We start from the raw sequence: 22,580 nt of genomic DNA, 5'->3' as shown, positions 1-22,580 counted from the left end.
CCTGCTAACACCACACCCTGCAAACACCACACCCTGTTAACACCACACCCTGCAAACACCACACCCTGCTAACACCACACCCTGCTAACACCACACCCTGCAAACACCACACCCTGCAAACACCACACCCTGCTAACACCACACCCTGCAAACACCACACCCTGCTAACACCACACCCTGCTAACACCACACCCTGCAAACACCACACCCTGCTAACACCACACCCTGCAAACACCACACCCTGCAAACACCACACCCTGCAAACACCACACCCTGCTAACACCACACCCTGCAAACACCACACCCTGCAAACACCACACCCTGCTAACACCACACCCTGCTAACACCACACCCTGCTAACACCACACCCTGCTAACACCACACCCTGCTAACACCACACCCTGCTAACACCACACCCTGCTAACACCACACCCTGCTAACACCACACCCTGCAAACACCACACCCTGCTAACACCACACCCTGCTAACACCACACCCTGCTAACACCACACCCTGCTAACACCACACCCTGCTAACACCACACCCTGCTAACACCACACCCTGCTAACACCACACCCTGCTAACACCACACCCTGCTAACACCACACCCTGCTAACACCACACCCTGCTAACACCACACCCTGCAAACACCACACCCTGCTAACACCACACCCTGCTAACACCACACCCTGCAAACACCACACCCTGCTAACACCACACCCTGCAAACACCACACCCTGCTAACACCACACCCTGCAAACACCACACCCTGCAAACACCACACCCTGCAAACACCACACCCTGCAAATACCACACCCTGTTAACACCACACCCTGCAAACACCACACCCTGCTAACACCACACCCTGCTAACACCACACCCTGCAAACACCACACCCTGCAAACACCACACCCTGCTAACACCACACCCTGCTAACACCACACCCTGCTAACACCACACCCTGCAAACACCACACCCTGCAAACACCACACCCTGCTAACACCACACCCTGCTAACACCACACCCTGCAAACACCACACCCTGCTAACACCACACCCTGCAAACACCACACCCTGCTAACACCACACCCTGCTAACACCACACCAGTAGTGAAAATTGCTCCTATGCTCGTGCATTTTGCTTTTTTCGACGCACGGACATTGGAGTAGGGGTGTTTCCAATTTTTCCGACGTCTGCCTCTAGCCCAGGGTATGTTTTTAATTTTTTTTCGTTAGTACCTGGTAGTCTCCTAATATTTTCATTCATTTATCGTCCTCCCCCTTCAATCATATATAATTTTCCATAATGGGATATTAAATGGTTCCCTCCTAGACTCTGCCATTTTGCTCAAGGGGATTAAAAGGCCGCCTTCCGTCATACCAAATGTACAATGACGTCATCCATAATCTATTTTAAATCTCCTATTCCATTCCAATGTATGTTAACCAAAACATCAACTGTTGCTATTAGATGAACTGTGGTAGGTCTAATCCCTATTAATATCCCCTCTCGGTTCTATACATTTCAATAATGAAGTGTATTAGAGACGAAATTAATATTCAGAAGGGCCTATTTGTCTCCCTTACTTATCTGGAAGCTTAATATTTAGTGTCCAGCTAAGGATCGTTTTTGAGCATAGGAATGGATGAAATTTTCTATTTCCCATTCGTATGAAACAAAGAGGAGTAACACAGAGCATGAACTAATATGTATCTTACTTGTGTCAGTGTTCACCCTGTTACCGAACCAGTATTTACCCAGGTCTTTTCCTAAATCTAAACTTATCCAATTTATACCCATTGTTTCGTCTTCACTGTATCATATATCCAATCAAAATTCTCATTCAATGTACATATATATGAACTAGAGTAGAAGCTGTTTCGGATGCAGGCGATTAGTCACAATAACGTGGCTAAGGGGGGCCTATGACATGTAACACGAAAAAATTCGGGAAAAATCGTAATATTGTGAAATATTTATAAAAATACTATGTAGTTCTGGCAACACTCTGGTGCAATCAGAATTATTTTACGATATAAATTGACGTATTTATGGCACATTTCCATACGTAATTGTGCAGAATCCGGTGCCCAGCGGCTGTGGCGCGCCAAAGGTATTGCGTCGTACGATCTAAACGTCAAATTTTTCGTAATAACGTCGTAAATAACTGTATTTATAAAGAGTAAATATACACTCATTAGCAAACTTCTCATCCCTAGTGGGGATGAGCGAGGTACCAGCCCTCAGTCACCTCCTGTGTCCTATTGAGTGCGGACTCTCTGTCGACGCGCTCTCCATTCTCGCTCCTGGAATAGCGCTTTGTCGCGTCTACTGCACAAAAAATTATAAAGACGAAGTATCAGAAGATAAGAGCAGCAAATCTGGCACTCGGTCGCCGTCTTTATCAGTAAAAGAAAGCCGCTTTAGCGCGATGAAGAGTAATATCCAGTGAGAGATGGTGGTGGCCTCCCTGCATCAGCTGTGAGGTGAGACACCGACACCTGCTCAACCTTCCTCAACCCTCCTAGACCCTCCTCTCACACCTTCCTCAACCCTCCTAGACCCTCCTCCCACACCTTCCTCAACCCTCCTAGACCCTCCTCACACACCTTCCTAGACCTCCCTCCCTCCAACAAGCTGAGACAGGCTCCTGAGGAAGGTGATCCAGCAATCATGCAGGTGCCTATTAGTGCCCATTGTAGTGCCACCTTGAGAACACACAATTCGTACCAATTATAATGGGTTAGTATGTTTTAGTGTTATAATTGGATATTTTGTAATAAATAATTGTAATATATATGTGCAGGCATATATATATATATATATATATATATATATATATATATATATATATATATATATATATATATATATATATATATATATATATATATATATATATATATATATATATTTATATGCAATTTTTTTTTCCGTTTGTTTTCAGGGGATTTGCATGGAACTTACACACCTTGCTGAACGGATGCCTATCTGCAAGGGTGCCAATTATGAACGAAATTGGTCGACGTCAAGCTCGGCTACAGGTGGCTATAACTTTGATCATATTTTACTCAGGTATGAAATTTTCAACTTCATGGTGTTTCACAGCTTTCATTGTTTAATCAATTTACATGCAAATTACACCTTATATGTAGAGTTTGTGTTTCTACAATTGTACCGAACACTTTAGTTCAAAGTCCATTTATTGATTTTATAAATATTTATAAACATCATACATTGCATATTTTTGGAAGGAGAACTTTGAATAATTGTATTATTGCACTAAACACATTTTTGATAAAACTGCTGTGTATCCTTTATTATATGCTAATGTGATATCTGAGTGTTATAGAAATGATTTTAGTTGACACATGTGTTCCCTGAAATTTTTCGAAAATGTTGAAAATTCGTTGCATAATACGTTGTGTATTTTTTTCTCCCTTTCTATTTAGGGTGTGATGCTGAAACTTGGACCAGTTGCAGCCCTTTCTATAACCATTCCATGATTAAATTTATAAACAAATTGAACAACTTTTACGTTACCCGTCATATGCCCTCTAAAGTATGTTGACCAGACCACACACTAGAAGGTGAAGGGACGACGACGTTTCGGCCCGTCCTGGACCATTCTCAAGTCGATTGTGCTTCGTATGTTTTAAAATAGACCTTCTGCAGGTACCTTCAATCTGATGTTCTCATGACGACGTCATCCCAACGCGGTCTAATTAACCAATGGGCACGTTTCTTTTAGCCCTCCATGACAGCACACAAGTGGTTCCAGGGAGGGACCCAGCCTCTCATTAGCACATACCCTTAATCTCTGAATAGCTCAACTGTTCGCTGCGAGTGACATCACAAGCTACGCCATGATGCCTTGTATTCTCTCATATCTTAGCTCATTGTATCATTGCTCTTATTTTTTTGTTATTCAATTCATCGACCCCACCAAACCAACCTAATCTAACCTATAATAAACAAATGCATTCCACAGTAATAAGATCCATTGTTTTAGCGACGTCACAAAAGCTGTCCCAGTAAATATGGCCTCGCATTAACAGATGTGTGTCAAGGCTCACACCAACCTGACTTTTCAACTACGAGTGAGTCACAAGATGCGCAATGAGGCCTTCGCATCCTACTTTGTGTATGTAGTGTATTTAATGTTATTGTTAAAAAAATGGCTAAACTATCCATCTTCAACCTAACCTAACTTCATCACAGGTTTAAGAATATACATTTTAGTCATCCACAACTTTAATCATTCATTATGCAGTGATAAATTCAAAACTAAAATAGCTACCCAAATATCGTACCGCAATTCATCTGAATCGTACGTCTGGCAGCATAGAAGGTCCGTTGTCCTAATACCTGTGTTCATAGGTTAGTCAGCTGTTCTACCTCAAGTACTGTTAATTCATATTAATCCATCCCAATCAGCAAGGTAACCATATTATTTCAGTAAGTTCAAAATATTATTAAATACTCACCTACATACTATTTAAATGGATAAACCAGGGTGTATATGTCCTATTGAAATAAATACATTAGTAATTATTCATAAAAAGCTAAGGTTGTGTTAAGGCGCACATAAATCTGTTAATTTAACATCATACACACAAAATGCAACACTTGTACTTACACTAAAATACACAAAATAAAAAACACACAGAATAAAACACATGCACATTTACACTCAATATAGCATTTAAGCACAAAGCAATTCCACACAAATATTCCATTTACATAGACAATACAACATTTACACACCAGATATTACATTTATGTACAAAATATATCACTCGCACACAAAATATATCACTCGCACACAAAATATATCGTTCACACACAAAATATGGCATTTGTAGACAAAATACGTCATTTACATACAAAATGTCAGTTGCACACAAAATATACCATTTACACAAATATTGCATATACACTCAAAGTATATCATTTACACAAATTACGGTATTTGCATAAATATAACAAATTTCATATAAATTCACACAATCAAAAAACGCTTTTACTAAAATTACTCAATTCCATAAACATAATTTTCACAAAATACCCACACATTGTCTCATAAACCAAATACACTTTCACACTTGCACATGAAGATCTATTTTTCAGTTAACATATATAGAACTTACACAAATACACAATGCGCACAAAAAAATACAGTTGCACCAGTTCCACTTCAGCATATTAATAACACAACTTGCATAAATACACTATACGTACAAAACATTTGTAAAACATGGACACTTACTACACAAATTGTGTAATTAATACACATCTCTGCACAGTTAAAACAAGGAAACTTGATATATATTTACACAACTTGCACAGTGACAATCAACACACAAAGGTGTAAATACACAATTCGTCCATATACAATTACACAACATGCACAATTAATACACAACTTGCACAGTTATTACACATCTTTCATAATTATTACACCACCTGCATAAATACATACAATACATAACTAGCCCAATTATATAAAATATACAACCAGCACAAATACACAATTCACTCAAATACAATTACGACATTTCTTCAAGTTATCTTGAGATGATTTCGGGGCTGTTAGTGTCCCCGCGGCCCGGTCGTCGACCAGGCCTCCACCCCCAGGAAGCAACCCGTGACAGCTGATTAACACCCAGGTACCTGTTTTACTGCTAGGTAACAGGGGCATAGGGTGAAAGAAACTCTGCCCATTGTTTCTTGCCGGCGCCCGGGATCGAACCCAGGACCACAGGATCACAAGCCCAGCGTGCTGTCCGCTCGGCCGACCGGCTCCCCATATATACAATTGTTAAACAACTTGCACACAATATAATCAATACACAACTAACCCAAATATAAACAATACATAACTAGTGCATATTCATTAAATACATAACTACACAATTCTGCAAATACACATACAAAACATGTACAATTAATACACAACTTGCACAAGCAATACACAATTTGTAGGAATATAATCAATACATAATTGCAATCATCAAACAACTTATGCAAAATACATAACCTGCACAATTAATACACAACTCGCACAATTATAATAATTGTACTATTTGTACAAAATACAATCACAACCAACTAGGTCAATCAATACGCAATTTGCATAATATTTTTCTAGATATGTTAAGGACATTATTTATAATATTCTGAGTTTAACCAACTCCCCAAAAGTCAGAATTCCACATGAATGAATGGTACGTCTGACAGCCTATGAGCTCAGTATAAAAGCACATACATTTTCCATTAATATTTCAACATTATTAGTGCTAAACTATCCATCTAACATATGTCCATTGTTTTTAATGTCTTATTAATACCCCCTTGTTAGATACTCTTCAATCATGTCACCAATATTTATTTAGGCAACCCATCCAACAGACTTATTGGTTCTAGCCTTGGGTTTAGTGGTTCTAGTTATGTTATGTTGGGTTAGAAGTCAGTAATTTCTACGATAATTTAAGCAAATTTACTGTATCCTATCAAAATGCATCCTATTAGAACCTAAATTGATCTAAATCTAGCAAAACATTCTACTTATCCTTGGCCCTGAGGACAGAGTTGGACTCTCTGCGGGAGGAGGTGCGTCAGCTTAAAAAACAACGAGAAGTAACGAAGGAGGAGACCAGCAGTAAAGGGACCTCGTCTTGGAGAGTTGCGAAAGACAGGGGCCTTAAGAAGACTTTGATAAAGCCGCCTTCAAACGCCATAGCAACTTCAAATTCATTTGACGTTTTGGAGGACGAGTGCTGTGGAGAGACTGTGGATCGCGCAAAAGGGAAAGCAACGAAGAGAAAGGAAGCGCAGGCCCCTCAGAAAGTAAAGGAAGTACCTAAGCAAACATTAGTTGTGGGAGATTCCCAGATAAGGTATTTGGATAGAACGTTTTGTGCTAGAGATAGGGGGAACAGGTTAAGGGTTTGCTATCCCGGAGCTGGCATTGGTGATATTATAAACAACATGAATGATATTATGGCTGGTAATGGGAACAATCCCATTATTTGCATTAGCGTGGGAGGAAATGATGTTGGTCGAGTCAGGAGTGAGGAACTGATTCAGAGGTATAAAACAGCCATAGAGTTAGTTAGGAGCAAGGGAGGAATCCCGATCATATGTGGCATTCTTCCAAGAAAGGGAGTGGGAAATGAATGGATATCGAGGGCACTTGGTGTCAATTGCCGGCTGGAAAGATATTGCAAATCAAATGCAATATCTTTCATAGACAACTGGGAACACTTCTATGGAAGAAATGAAATGTATGCTCGTGATGGGGTGCATCTATCGAGAGCTGGGGTTGTTGCTGTTGCGAACTCGCTAGAAGAAGTGGTTAGAGGTGTTTGTTTGGGTTTAAACTGTTAGTAGATAGAGGTATGGGAATTGATTTGGAGGAAGGAGGTAATAAAAATATGTGTTTGTGGGAGAAAGGAATTGGCAAAACGATCAGGGAAAGAGAAGGTCCGCAAAATAACAATTCACTTAGGGTATATTACACTAACAGTAGAAGTCTAAGAAATAAAATTAACGAATTAAATGCTCTTGTCTGCACAGAAAAAATAGATATTATTGCACTTACCGAAACGTGGATGAATGTAGAAAATAGAGAACTATTAGCTGAATATCAAATATATGGATTTAAACTATTTCACACAGATAGATATATTAGACGAGGAGGTGGAGTAGCCATATATGTTAGGGACAATTTGAAATGTAGTCTCAAAGAGGGAATCAAAACAGAGCCACACACAGAAACTATTTGGATTGAATTAAACGAAAAAGCTAATAATATTATAATAGGAGTAATATATAGGCCACCAAATTTAGACAGAATGGAAGCAAAGCATCTATGGGATGAAATATCTAGAGCATCTAGATCTAACAGTATTTATGTCATGGGTGACTTTAATTTTAGCGGAATAAACTGGTTGAACAAAACAGGGAATAGTGAAGCAGAAGATTTTCTAGAATTAATTGACGATTGCTTTCTTACGCAACACATTAAGGAACCAACACGGGAAAATAATATTTTAGATTTAGTGTTAACTAACAGGGAAACGCAAATTAATGACATCGAAATAGGGAGTGAGCTAGGGAGCAGTGATCACAAAGAAATCAGATTTAGCATAGAATGGAATAGACCAGTAGGAGAAAATTCTGTTAAAGTGCCAGATTTTCGAAAAGCTGATTTTAATAGCCTAAGAAATTTTTTGGGTCAAATTGATTGGAAAGGCTTGGGTATGGGGTGTGGGCCGGTCTTGGAGCGAGACATGAACCCAGCGATAGGTGACTTAAATGGGGATTTCGATGTGGATTCAATATATAACTTATTTAAGAATATTCTAAACAAAGCACAGGAACGTAGTATACCATACAAATTGAATAGATCGTATACTAATGACCCAAAGTGGATAACAAAGAATTTGAAGAACCTTATAGGTAAAAAGAGAGCTTGGTACAAAAGGATTAAAAATGGGGAGGTCACTTTAGAACAGGAATTCGTACAACTGGTTAGAAATGTTAAAAAAGAGATAAGGAAAGCAAAAAGAAACTATGAAGTTCGCATAGCAGGGCAAGCAAAGACAAATCCTAAAGGGTTTTTTCAGTTATATCGTACTAAGACTAGGGAAAGGATAGGTCCATTAAAAACTGAGACAGGTCAAATAACAGATAGTGATGAAGAGATGAGTAGTATTTTTAATAAATATTTTGTATCTGTATTTACTAAAGAGGAACTTAACAATATGCCTTCAGCCGAACAAGTCTATGTGGGTGGGGACGAGGACAGGTTGACGAGTTTAGCAGTTACCAGGGAGGATGTTCTTAAACAAATAGTAAAACTCAAACCAAACAAATCCCCAGGGCCGGATGAAGTGTTTGCTAGGGTGCTTAAAGAATGCAAAGAGGAGCTTTGTGACCCACTGTCAACCATATTTAATAAATCAATAGAGTCAGTCAGAGTGCCAGAGTTTTGGAAAGTTGCTAATGTGATACCAGTTTTTAAGAAAGGAGATAGATCACTTGCGTCTAACTATCGACCAATTAGCCTAACGTCTATTGTGGGAAAGTTACTCGAATCTATAATAGCAAATAAAATTCGTCTTCATCTTGAAAAACATAAATTAATAATTGAGTCGCAACATGGTTTTATAAATGGCCGTTCATGTTTAACAAATTTGTTATCTTTTTATTCTAGCATTGTTGAGGCAGTTGATAGTGGTAAGGATTGCGATGTTGTATACCTTGACTTTAGCAAAGCTTTTGATACAGTGCCACATGAAAGACTGATTAAAAAAATAGAGTCTCATGGTATTGGGAGTGCTATATTAAGCTGGATTAGGGCATGGCTATACCAAAGGAAACAGAGAGTTAGTATAAATGGAATCAAGTCAGAGTGGGAAAATGTTGTAAGTGGAGTGCCTCAAGGCTCTGTCCTGGGACCTCTGTTGTTTATAATATATATAAATGATTTAGATTCAGGTTTGAGTAGCAACATTTGCAAATTTGCCGATGATACGAAAATCGGTAGGGAAATTAATTCGGAGGAGGACTCACTATCACTTCAAGTTGATCTAGATAGGGTTTTGAAATGGTCAAAGGATTGGCAGATGCAGTTTAATGCTGATAAATGTAAAGTTCTGAGGTTAGGTAATGATGATAGAGTTACAAGATACGAGCTAGATGGTGTTGTGATTGCGAAGTCGGATTGCGAAAGGGATCTGGGAGTTATGATTAGTAAGAATTTAAAACAAAAGGATCAATGCATAAATGTTCGTAATAAGGCAAATCGGACACTTGGATTTATTAATCGCAGCGTTAGTAACAAGACACCTGGTGTGGTTCTCAAGCTATATCTTGCTCTAGTTAGGCCCCATTTAGATTATGCAGTTCAGTTTTGGTCGCCATATTATAGAATGGATATAAATTCACTTGAACGTGTCCAGCGTAGAATGACTAAGTTAATTCCCCAAATTAGAAATCTTTCATATGAAGAAAGATTAACAAAGCTTAAGTTGCATTCACTGGAAAGGCGAAGAGTTAGGGGTGACATGATAGAGGTTTACAAGTGGATGAATGGACATAACCGGGGGGATATTAATAGGGTATTAAAAGTATCAACACAGGACAGAACACGAAACAATGGATATAAATTGGATAAGTTTAGATTTAGGAAAGACTTGGGTAAATACTGGTTCAGTAACAGGGTTGTTGATTTGTGGAACCAATTGCCGCGTAACATTGTGGAGGTGGGGTCCCTCGATTGTTTCAAGCACGGGTTGGACAAGTATATGAGTGGGATTGGGTGGTTATAGAATAGGAGCTGCCTCGTATGGGCCAATAGGCCTTCTGCAGTTACCTTTGTTCTTATGTTCTTATGTTCTTATACTACATAAATTTAACCAAATTCAACCTAGCAAAAGCTAAACTAACTAAATGTAAGCATTCCATATCTTCACATACCAGCCTGTGTCACCTCTGTCCATATATTACAGATATTGGCTATAGCTCGAACCCTAAATAGGTAAATTTGCACTATTTATGAACAAGCAAGTTAATTACCCCCTAAGATATTATATATCCTACCCTACACGACCTCACCTAACCTGACCTATCATATCCAAAGCTAGATTTGATTAAAGTTGGCAAAATTTAAGCTATTCCCAACTAAACTTAACCTAATTTAAGCCAATTTCCACCAAATATACCCAAATGTTTTGTATCGTAGCATAGCCAAAGTCCATTTTTACCGATATTTTCTCCTATTCCAACCTTCCCTACACAACCTAACCTAACCTGACCTAGTATAACCGAAGATAGATTTGATTAAAGTTGGCAAAATGTATGCTGTCCCACCTAAATTCATCCCCAATTTAAGACAATTTACACCAAAATTACAATACAAATATACCCAAAATGGTTTGTATCATAGTACAGCCAAAGCCCAGCTTTACCCACATTTTCACCTACTCCAACCTACACCTACACGACCTTACCTAACCTGACCTAGCACATCCAAAGCTAGATTTTATTAAAGTTGGCGAAATTTATGTTGTCCCCCCTAAGTTCAACCTAATTTAAGACAATTTACACCAAAAATACCCAAAATGTTTTGTATCTTAGCACAACCAAAGCCCATTTTACCCAAGTTTTCACCTATTCCATCCAAATTTATTGTAAATTTCCAATATCCGACACCCAGTCTTGGCACAACATACCCAGTTCCCAAGACCACTTCATAGAGCCAGCATTGTGTCCATCTAGCTATTTCCAATATCCTGATGTATTTTTCTTTCATCAATTCTATCAAACCAGACCAAACCTAACCTATCCTAACACAGCATTAGCTATTGCCTATGCAGGGTCACCAAGGTAACGAAAATGGACCCGGATGGAAGGCGGCCTTTTAATCCCCTTGAGCAAAATGGCACGGTCTAGGAGGGAACCTTTTAATATCCCATTATGGAAAATTATATATGATTGAAGGGGGGAGGACGATAAATGAATGAAAATATTAGGAGATGTTGGAAATTTCCAACACTAATACAATACTATTGTATTATAATAAATCAGTATCATTATTTACTAACTACAGTAGTCACTAAAACTTACTAACAGTAATGTTCACATAAACTAACCATTATATCTACATATGGATGCTGGAATTCTTACGAAACCAAGCACCAGTATTGCGTCAGATTATATCTAGTTAAACACATTTATAGCCAGTGTACTAGAGAATTGAATGTGATTCTCTTAAATCATCAGTATTCCGTGTGATAATTATTTATGGATAACATAACTCCCAAATAATTCTAAATCGAGAGTTTTTAGTTACAATTGTTATCAAGTAATAGTTTTTCTGTCACGCGTGAATGCCATGGAGAGAACTAAAATCTTCTCCATTTCTCGTTTACCACCATAAGACGAGAAAGTAATAATATTTAAATCCCTAGAATCACAACCCAGTCTTTATTAAAGTATTTCAAACACCATTGCGCGAAATAGTATTATTCGTGATAAATAATTTCGGTGGTGAACGCGGGGACGCGGGTTGAGGGAGAGGAGACGCCATTGTGTGTGTGTGTGTGTGTGGCGGTAGCTCGTGTTGTGGAGTGAGCAACAAGAGCATACGTATTTGAACGGGAAGTCGTGGCGTCAGAGTCTGAGACACGTGACGTTGGGATTATCAGCAAGAATTACACTGATACTCAGCTTAGAACGAATAATTATTCTTCTACGTGATCTACAGTGCTCGGTCAGATAATAACGTGTCGATATTCAAGCCAAACTCTCAACCACGTGTACAACATTGTGGAAGTTTGAGACTAAGACGCGATACCGGCAGACTTCAGCATACACTGCACCCGTCGATAAGTATATATTTCTTTCTTGATGCATCATTAAAGATTGTATATTTCGTGGGCAGTCTGTCGTTACATCGAATGACGACTAAAAATCCAATGTTAGTACCGCACTAATCTTTATTTTCTATATCATAAATATTGAGATTTAAGTAGCCTAGTTCAATGCTACGTAATATCCTTTAAATTACAGCTCGTATGTGAGGAGTCAACGAGTCGTTAACTACATTTATGTTATTCACCTCTAAGGGCTTCTATGTGGAGATCCTGAGATCACGAGGACGAGGCGCGAACGATGTCATAGAAATCGTCTTAAAGCTAAGACTTTTTATACACATTTAATTACTCCGATTTATTCTACATGTTCCTGATATTATCATATTGAATGCTTGTCATGTGAACTGGAGATAAAATGTGTTTATTTAGATGATTGCTCTCTAATTCTAATAATCATTAATATTTTCTATTTGTATTTACCTATTGATTCTATAATATTTTGGTCACAATATTCTTTATTCAACAATGAACTGGTGCACGAACCACACTAGTTCCTAGACGTATTTGAAGTTCTAGCAATACCCCCCCCAATGTTGGTGTTTGAGGCTCTGACTTTAGCTAATTAACCATACAGTCCATTATTTATTTAAGTGATTATTCTTTCTAATATTTATCCATAGACACTGGTTCTTCCTTGTGTTTCTAATGATCACTTTTTATTAGTTTCCCTCTTTTCTCAAAAGTGGGTGGTCCTTCGTTATTAATTTGATTAATTAAATAATTAAATAATTGAGTCAAGCCCCAGATATCCCACAGGAGACTACCAGGTGCTAACAAATAAAAAAATAAAAACATACCCTGGGCTAGAGGCAGCCGTCGGAAAAATTGAAAACATCTCTACTCCAATGTCCGTGCGTCGCAAAAAAAGCACGGGTATAGGAGCCATTTCCACTACTCACACCCTGCAAACATCACACCCTGCTAACACCACACCCTGCTAACACCACACCCTGCAAACATCACACCCTGCTAACACCACACCCTGCAAACATCACACCCTGAGAATGGTGTGATGAACAAAATGGTGATCAACAATCGACTTGAGAATGGTCCAGGACGGACCGAAACGTCGTCGTCCCTTCAATTTCTAGTGTGTGGTCTGGTCATCACACCCTGCTAACACCACACCCTGCTAACACCACACCCTGCTAACACCACACCCTGCTAACACCACACCCTGCAAACATCACACCCTGCTAACACCACACCCTGCAAACATCACACCCTGCTAACACCACACCCTGCTAACACCACACTCTGCAAACATCACACCCTGCTAACACCACACCCTGCTAACACCACACTCTGCTAACACCACACCCTGCAAACACCACACCCTGCAAACACCACACCCTGCTAACACCACACCCTGCTAACACCACACCCTGCTAACACCACACCCTGCAAACATCACACCCTGCAAACACAATATGCTGTTACTATTAACACAATATATTGTTACTATTAACACAATATGTTGTTACTACAAACACAATATGTTGTTACTACTAACACAATATGTTGTTACTACTAACACAATATGTTGTTACTACAAACACAATATGTTGTTACTATTAACACAATATGTTGTTACTACAAACACAATATGTTGTTACTATTAACACAATATGTTGTTACTACAAACACAATATGTTGTTACTACAAACACAATATGCTGTTACTACTAACACAATATGTTGTTACTACTAACACAATATGTTGTTACTACAAACACAATATGTTGTTACTACTAACACAATATGTTGTTACTACTAACACAATATGTTGTTACTATTAACACAATATGTTGTTACTATTAACACAATATGTTGTTACTACAAACACAATATGCTGTTACTACTAACACAATATGTTGTTACTACTAACACAATATGTTGTTACTACAAACACAATATGTTGTTACTATTAACACAATATGTTGTTACTATTAACACAATATGTTGTTACTACAAACACAATATGTTGTTACTATTAACACAATATGTTGTTACTATTAACACAATATGTTGTTACTATTAACACAATATGTTGTTACTACAAACACAATATGTTGTTACTACTAACACAATATGTTGTTACTACTAACACAATATGTTGTTACTACAAACACAATATGTTGTTACTATTAACACAATATGTTGTTACTACTAACACAATATGTTGTTACTACTAACACAATATGTTGTTACTACTAACACAATATGTTGTTACTACTAACACAATATGTTGTTACTACTAACACAATATGTTGTTACAGCTAACACTGTTGTTTTTGCTAACACTATATGTTCCTGCATCTAACACTGTATATTGTTACTATTAACACAATATGTTGTTGACTCTCAGCCAGCGCTATTGCTAGCTCTCCAAACACGGTTTTGTTATGTAGAAAGCTCAAGATCTCAAGATAACCCATCAGCTCAAATCATCGCGGTTTCGTTAGGAAGAACACATCAGTACCTCAAGACCCCGAGAATATCTTGTTTGGAAGGATTCAATACCGATTTCGTCCAAAATTGAATGACAAACAACGTTGTTGATTAGCTAATTTCCAGCTAACTGGTATTCCCCGTTGGAGGTGAATTACTTTCTGAAAGCCTTGAAGTGTCTCAGGCATTCCGCTGGGCAGTGAATCGGTCCTCACTATGTGGAGACGTCATGAGGATGTCAAAGAAAAAGAGGCAATGGAGGCAGCTTTCAGACGAGGAGGGGACAGTGGACCGAGGTGCAGCAGGCACCGAAGAAAACTGCTATCGAGGCTTCACCAAGTGCTTCTACCACCAAGACACCAGACATAATGGACCTTAGAGAGGACAGCATCAGTCACACACCACCCAGTGTCAGACACTGTACCTCTTTCCACAACCCAGCCACAAGACGACCATAGGAGACAGGAGAGGGACAACACCAGCCAGTGTCAGACAATGTACCTCTTTCCACAGCCCAGCCACAGGACAACATTATGAGACAGGAGAGGACACAACCAGTCTCACACCAGACATCGTCAGATTCTGCACATCTTCCAAAATTCGAAATAATGCAGACAGACTACTTTCCTACAGTACAGTATATGGAGAGGTAACGGCAATGGAAAAGGAACAATTATTGCTCAAACTTTCCATCACAGTCAACCTGAAAGGAGAAATTATAATGACACTACGAGACCATCAGACTGCAAATTACTTAGAAAAGTAACAGTCCTGCAAGGGAAACCTGTATGCTTGGAAAAGCTGGACCCTTCAGAAAGACGCACACGATTCGTGTTTTTGGAATACCCAATCGACTTTCCATTGGATCCAGTACTAGAACACAAGCAAATCCTGAATGCGGAACGATGCCGCACATAAATAGACAAAGGAGCGACACGTCAGGTTCTGGTGACCGTCATGGGACATGTGCCAGAAACAATCAGTCTTGGAAATTGGGGGACTTACCGACAGAGACCATACGTCCCGGAACCCCTGCGCTGCTTCCAGTGTTAGAAATACGGCCACCATCAGTCACGCTGCACAGGACAGGAGAGATGCGGAGTGTGCAGCCTGAGGCATCCAACCAAAGACTGTATAGCCAAGCACAAGGCAAACCAGACCACAACACCAAAATGTCCAAATTGTGGAGGCAAACATCATGCCTGGAACACAACCTGCTCTGCTCGGAAAGAAAAGGTACAGACAGCTCAGGCCAGGATAAACACACACACCAGCACTTCATACACCAACATTTTGATTTAATTATTTTGTGTAACATTGCTTTGGAATTGAGCTGTGTTGTTTTCCTAACCGTTCATTTCGTGAGTATAGTTTATATACTTTTTCATTGTTTCTCATTTCGTTTTTTGAACTTTTTTTCTTACATTTCAGTGATGAGAAAATCTGGGGTCAAATTCACGAAGCAGTTATGCAAGTACGTACGAACGTGTACATCTTTCCTCAATCTCTGATGATTTTGGTTACATTTATTAAACAGTTTACAAGCATGAAAACTTGCCAATCAACTGTTGTTATTGTTATAAACAGCCTCCTGGTGCTTCGGAGCTCATTAACTGTTTAATAATTGTAAACAAAGCCACCAAAGATGGAGAAAAGATGTTCAGGTTCGTACGTGTTTGTGTAATTTCTTCGTGACTCTCGCCCCAGATAATTTGATGTTCCCAATTATCTGATGGGAACATCAGGTCATTTGATCATCAGACGAGGGAGTGGGGAATGGTGGGAAGGACGAGTGGACGGGAGTGTGTGATGGTGGGGAGGACGAGTGGACAGTGGGAGGGGGTAATGGTAAGGGAGGACGAGGGGACAGGGCAGTTGGGGATGGTGGGGACGAGGGGACGGGGGAATGGAGAATGGTGGGGAGAACAAGTGGACAGGGGAGTGGGGGGATAATGGTTAGGATGAGGTCACAAGGGAGGGGGGGGGAATGGTAGGGAGGACGAGGGGATAGGGGGAGGACAGAGGGACGGTGGCGTGGGGAATGGTTGGGATGACGAGAGGGGGCAGGGGAGTGTGAAATAGTTGGGAGGACGAGGGGTGACGGATGAGTGAGGAGTGGTTGGGAAGACGAGGGGACTGGGGAGGGGGGCAATAGTGAGGGGAACTGGGAGACATGGGAAGACTGCTGTAGCTCAGCCACCTTCTCCACACACACTGCCACCTTCTACACACACACTGCCACCTTCTCCACACACACTGCCACCTTCTCCACACACACTGCCACCTTCTCCACACACTCTGCCACCTTCTCCACACACACTGCCACCTTCTCCACACACACTGCCACCTTCTCCACACACACTGCCACCTTCTCCACACACACTGCCACCTTCTACACACACACTGCCACCTTCTCCACACACACTGCCACCTTCTCCACACACACTGCCACCTTCTCCACACACACTGCCACCTTCTCCACACACACTGCCACCTTCTCCACACACACTGCCACCTTCTCCACACACACTGCCACCTTCTCCACACACACTGCCACCTTCTCCACACACACTGCCACCTTCTCCACACACACTGCCACCTTCTCCACACACACTGCCACCTTCTCCACACACACTGCCGCCTTCTACACACACTGCCACCTTCTCCACACACTGCCACCTTCTCCACACACACTGCCACCTTCTCCACACACACTGCCACCTTCCCCACACACACTGCCACCTTCTACACACACTGCCACCTTCTCCACACACACTGCCACCTTCTCCACACACTCTGCCACCTTCTCCACACACTGCCACTTTCTCCACACACTCTGCCACCTTCTCCACACACTGCCACCTTCTCCACACACACTGCCACCTTCTCCACACACACTGCCACCTTCTCCACACACACTGCCACCTTCTCCACACACACTGCCACCTTCACCACACACACTGCCACCTTCTCCACACACACTGCCACCTTCCCCACACACACTGCCACCTTCCCCACACACTGCCACCTTCTCCACACACACTGCCACCTTCTCCACACACACTGCCACCTTCGCCACACACACTGCCACCTTCCCCACACACTGCCACCTTCTCCACACACACTGCCACCTTCTCCACACACACTGCCACCTTCACCACACACTGCCACCTTCTCCACACACACTGCCACCTTCTCCACACACTGCCACCTTCTCCACACACACTGCCACCTTCTCCACACACACTGCCACCTTCTCCACACACTGCCACCTTCTCCACACACACTGCCACCTTCTCCACACACACTGCCACCTTCTCCACACACTGCCACCTTCTCCACACACACTGCCACCTTCTACACACACTGCCACCTTCTCCACACACACTGCCACCTTCTCCACACACACTGCCACCTTCTCCACACACACTGCCACCTTCTCCACACACACTGCCACCTTCTCCACACACACTGCCACCTTCTCCACACACACTGCCACCTTCCCCACACACTGCCACCTTCTCCACACAACCTGCCACCTTCTCCACACACTGCCACCTTCTCCACACACACTGCCACCTTCTACACACACTGCCACCTTCTCCACACACACTGCCACCTTCTCCACACACACTGCCACCTTCACCACACACTGCCACCTTCTCCACACACACTGCCACCTTCTCCACACACACTGCCACCTTCACCACACACTCTGCCACCTTCTCCACACACACTGCCACCTTCTCCACACACTGCCACCTTCTCCACACACACTGCCACCTTCACCACACACACTGCCACCTTCTCCACACACACTGCCACCTTCTCCACACACACTGCCACCTTCTCTACACCACCAGCTCGACGTTCTCTCCCTGGCAGCATTCACCTCCAAGGGCATTAAATCATTGTCACATTAGAATGCTTCACAATTCTCATCAATTTCCCTTACCTTAATCCTAACATTTCTTGGTGTTGATGCTCCACCTGTTCCCCTGTCCATGAGTTTTACAACCGTCCAGTAACGACAGTACTTGTATCAAGTCCTGGCCGAACGTACAAAAATGTCCTATCGAGCTCTTACAAGTTCACTTTGTGTAATATAAATAGTGTAGAGGGCGCGAGAATGAAGAAAACAAACTTAAACTTTCCTCGGGCCAATCACAGCACAATGTTCTAAACAAGCGATAATATAGCGCATAATCATCCGTGGATTCCTTGTTTAGACCTTGTATATACTAGGTTCAATACTTTCTGATTCACTATTTCCTGAACATTTGGAGTATTACAATAGTGCAAAGCATAAATTTTGGGGCACAACATAACGTGTTTGTGCTTTTGAGCAATAGTTTGTGTAAGTCATTCTTGATGGCTGGGTTGATGTGTGTGACTGTTGCAGGTGGTCTAGAGCACACGAGTCTCTAACACCAGGTGGTCTAGAGCACACGAGTCTCTAACACCAGGTGGTCTAGAGCACACGAGTCTCTAACACCAGGTGGTCTAGAGCACACGAGTATCTAACACCAGGTGGTCTAGACCACACGAGTATCTAACACCAGGTGGTCTAGAGCACACGAGTCTCTAACACCAGGTGGTCTAGAGCACACGAGTATCTAACACCAGGTGGTCTAGACCACACGAGTATCTAACACCAGGTGGTCTAGAGCACACGAGTCTCTAACACCAGGTGGTCTAGAGCACACGAGTCTCTAACACCAGGTGGTCTAGAGCACACGAGTCTCTAACACCAGGTGGTCTAGACCACACGAGTATCTAACACCAGGTGGTCTAGAGCACACGAGTCTCTAACACCAGGTGGTCTAGACCACACGAGTATCTAACACCAGGTGGTCTAGACCACACGAATATCTAACACCAGGTGGTCTAGAGCACACGAGTCTCTAACACCAGGTGGTCTAGACCACACGAGTATCTAACACCAGGTGGTCTAGACCACACGAATATCTAACACCAGGTGGTCTAGAGCACACGAGTCTCTAACACCAGGTGGTCTAGACCACACGAGTCTCTAACACCAGGTGGTCTAGAGCACACGAGTCTCTAACACCAGGTGGTCTAGAGCACACGAGTCTCTAACACCAGGTGGTCTAGACCACACGAGTATCTAACACCAGGTGGTCTTGACCACACGAATATCTAACACCAGGTGGTCTAGAGCACACGAGTCTCTAACACCAGGTGGTCTAGACCACACGAGTATCTAACACCAGGTGGTCAAGACCACACGAATATCTAACACCAGGTGGTCTAGAGCACACGAGTCTCTAACACCAGGTGGTCTAGACCACACGAGTCTCTAACACCAGGTGGTCTAGAGCACACGAGTCTCTAACACCAGGTGGTCTAGAGCACACGAGTCTCTAACACCAGGTGGTCTAGACCACACGAGTATCTAACACCAGGTGGTCTAGAGCACACGAGTCTCTAACACCAGGTGGTCTAGAGCACACGAGTCTCTAACACCAGGTGGTCTAGAGTCTCTAACACCAGGTGGTCTAGAGCACACGAGTCTCTAACACCAGGTGGTCTAGACCACACGAGTATCTAACACCAGGTGGTCTAGAGCACACGAGTATCTAACACCAGGTGGCCTAGAGCACACGAGTATCTAACACCAGGTGGTCTAGAGCACACGAGTCTCTAACACCAGGTGGTCTAGAGCACACGAGTCTCTAACACCAGGTGGTCTAGACCACACGAGTCTCTAACACCAGGTGGTTTAGACCACACGAGTCTCTAACACCAGGTGGTCTAGACCACACGAGTATCTAACACCAGGTGGTCTAGACCACACGAGTATCTAACACCAGGTGGTCTAGAGCACGCGAGTTTCTAACACCAGGTGGTCTAGACCACACGAGTCTCTAACACCAGGTGGTCTAGAGCACACGAGTCTCTAACACCAGGTGGTCTAGACCACACGAGTATCTAACACCAGGTGGTCTAGAGCACACGAGTATCTAACACCAGGTGATCTAGAGCACACGAGTCTCTAACACCAGGTGGTCTAGACCACACGAGTCTCTAACACCAGGTGGTCTAGAGCACACGAGTATCTAACACCAGGTGGTCTAGAGCACACGAGTATCTAACACCAGGTGATCTAGAGCACACGAGTCTCTAACACCAGGTGGTCTAGACCACACGAGTCTCTAACACCAGGTGGTCTAGAGCACGCGAGTATCTAACACCAGGTGGTCTAGACCACACGAGTCTCTAACACCAGGTGGTCTAGACCACACGAGTATCTAACACCAGGTGGTCTAGAGCACACGAGTATCTAACACCAGGTGGTCTAGAGCACGCGAGTATCTAACACCAGGTGGTCTAGAGCACGCGAGTATCTAACACCAGGTGGTCTAGAGCACACGAGTATCTAACACCAGGTGGTCTAGACCACACGAGTATCTAACACCAGGTGGTCTAGAGCACACGAGTCTCTAACACCAGGTGGTCTAGAGCACACGAGTATCTAACACCAGGTGGTCTAGAGCACGCGAGTCTCTAACACCAGGTGGTCTAGAGCACGCGAGTATCTAACACCAGGTGGTCTAGAGCACACGAGTATCTAACACCAGGTGGTCTAGAGCACACGAGTATCTAACACCAGGTGGTCTAGAGCACGCGAGTATCTAACACTAGGTGGTCTAGAGCACGCGAGTATCTAACACCAGGTGGTCTAGAGCACGCGAGTATCTAACACCAGGTGGTCTAGAGCACACGAGTATCTAACACCAGGTGGTCTAGAGTCTCTAACACCAGGTGGTCTAGAGCACACGAGTCTCTAACACCAGGTGGTCTAGACCACACGAGTATCTAACACCAGGTGGTCTAGAGCACACGAGTATCTAACACCAGGTGGCCTAGAGCACACGAGTATCTAACACCAGGTGGTCTAGAGCACACGAGTCTCTAACACCAGGTGGTCTAGAGCACACGAGTCTCTAACACCAGGTGGTCTAGACCACACGAGTCTCTAACACCAGGTGGTTTAGACCACACGAGTCTCTAACACCAGGTGGTCTAGACCACACGAGTATCTAACACCAGGTGGTCTAGACCACACGAGTATCTAACACCAGGTGGTCTAGAGCACGCGAGTTTCTAACACCAGGTGGTCTAGACCACACGAGTCTCTAACACCAGGTGGTCTAGAGCACACGAGTCTCTAACACCAGGTGGTCTAGACCACACGAGTATCTAACACCAGGTGGTCTAGAGCACACGAGTATCTAACACCAGGTGATCTAGAGCACACGAGTCTCTAACACCAGGTGGTCTAGACCACACGAGTCTCTAACACCAGGTGGTCTAGAGCACACGAGTATCTAACACCAGGTGGTCTAGAGCACACGAGTATCTAACACCAGGTGATCTAGAGCACACGAGTCTCTAACACCAGGTGGTCTAGACCACACGAGTCTCTAACACCAGGTGGTCTAGAGCACGCGAGTATCTAACACCAGGTGGTCTAGACCACACGAGTCTCTAACACCAGGTGGTCTAGACCACACGAGTATCTAACACCAGGTGGTCTAGAGCACACGAGTATCTAACACCAGGTGGTCTAGAGCACGCGAGTATCTAACACCAGGTGGTCTAGAGCACGCGAGTATCTAACACCAGGTGGTCTAGAGCACACGAGTATCTAACACCAGGTGGT

The 22,580-nt window shown here is 42.6% G+C and overlaps 1 long non-coding RNA gene across 1 annotated transcript; it reads left to right on the top strand.

Annotated features, from left to right (window-relative positions):
- The first annotated feature begins 2,264 nt into the window (after positions 1–2,264).
- Positions 2,265–3,524, top strand: LOC123774106 (uncharacterized). Its single transcript, XR_006774899.2, has 3 exons — positions 2,265–2,742; positions 2,948–3,075; positions 3,453–3,524. It is a non-coding gene; the product is annotated as an uncharacterized lncRNA (long non-coding RNA).
- The last annotated feature ends 19,056 nt before the right edge of the window (positions 3,525–22,580 follow it).

The sequence above is a fragment of the Procambarus clarkii genome, chromosome 73 (assembly GCF_040958095.1).
Source record: "Procambarus clarkii isolate CNS0578487 chromosome 73, FALCON_Pclarkii_2.0, whole genome shotgun sequence".
In the NCBI taxonomy this organism is placed as follows: domain Eukaryota; kingdom Metazoa; phylum Arthropoda; class Malacostraca; order Decapoda; family Cambaridae; genus Procambarus; species Procambarus clarkii.
Note: the sequence above shows the minus strand (reverse complement) of the source record. Positions and strands in the feature narration are given on the sequence as shown.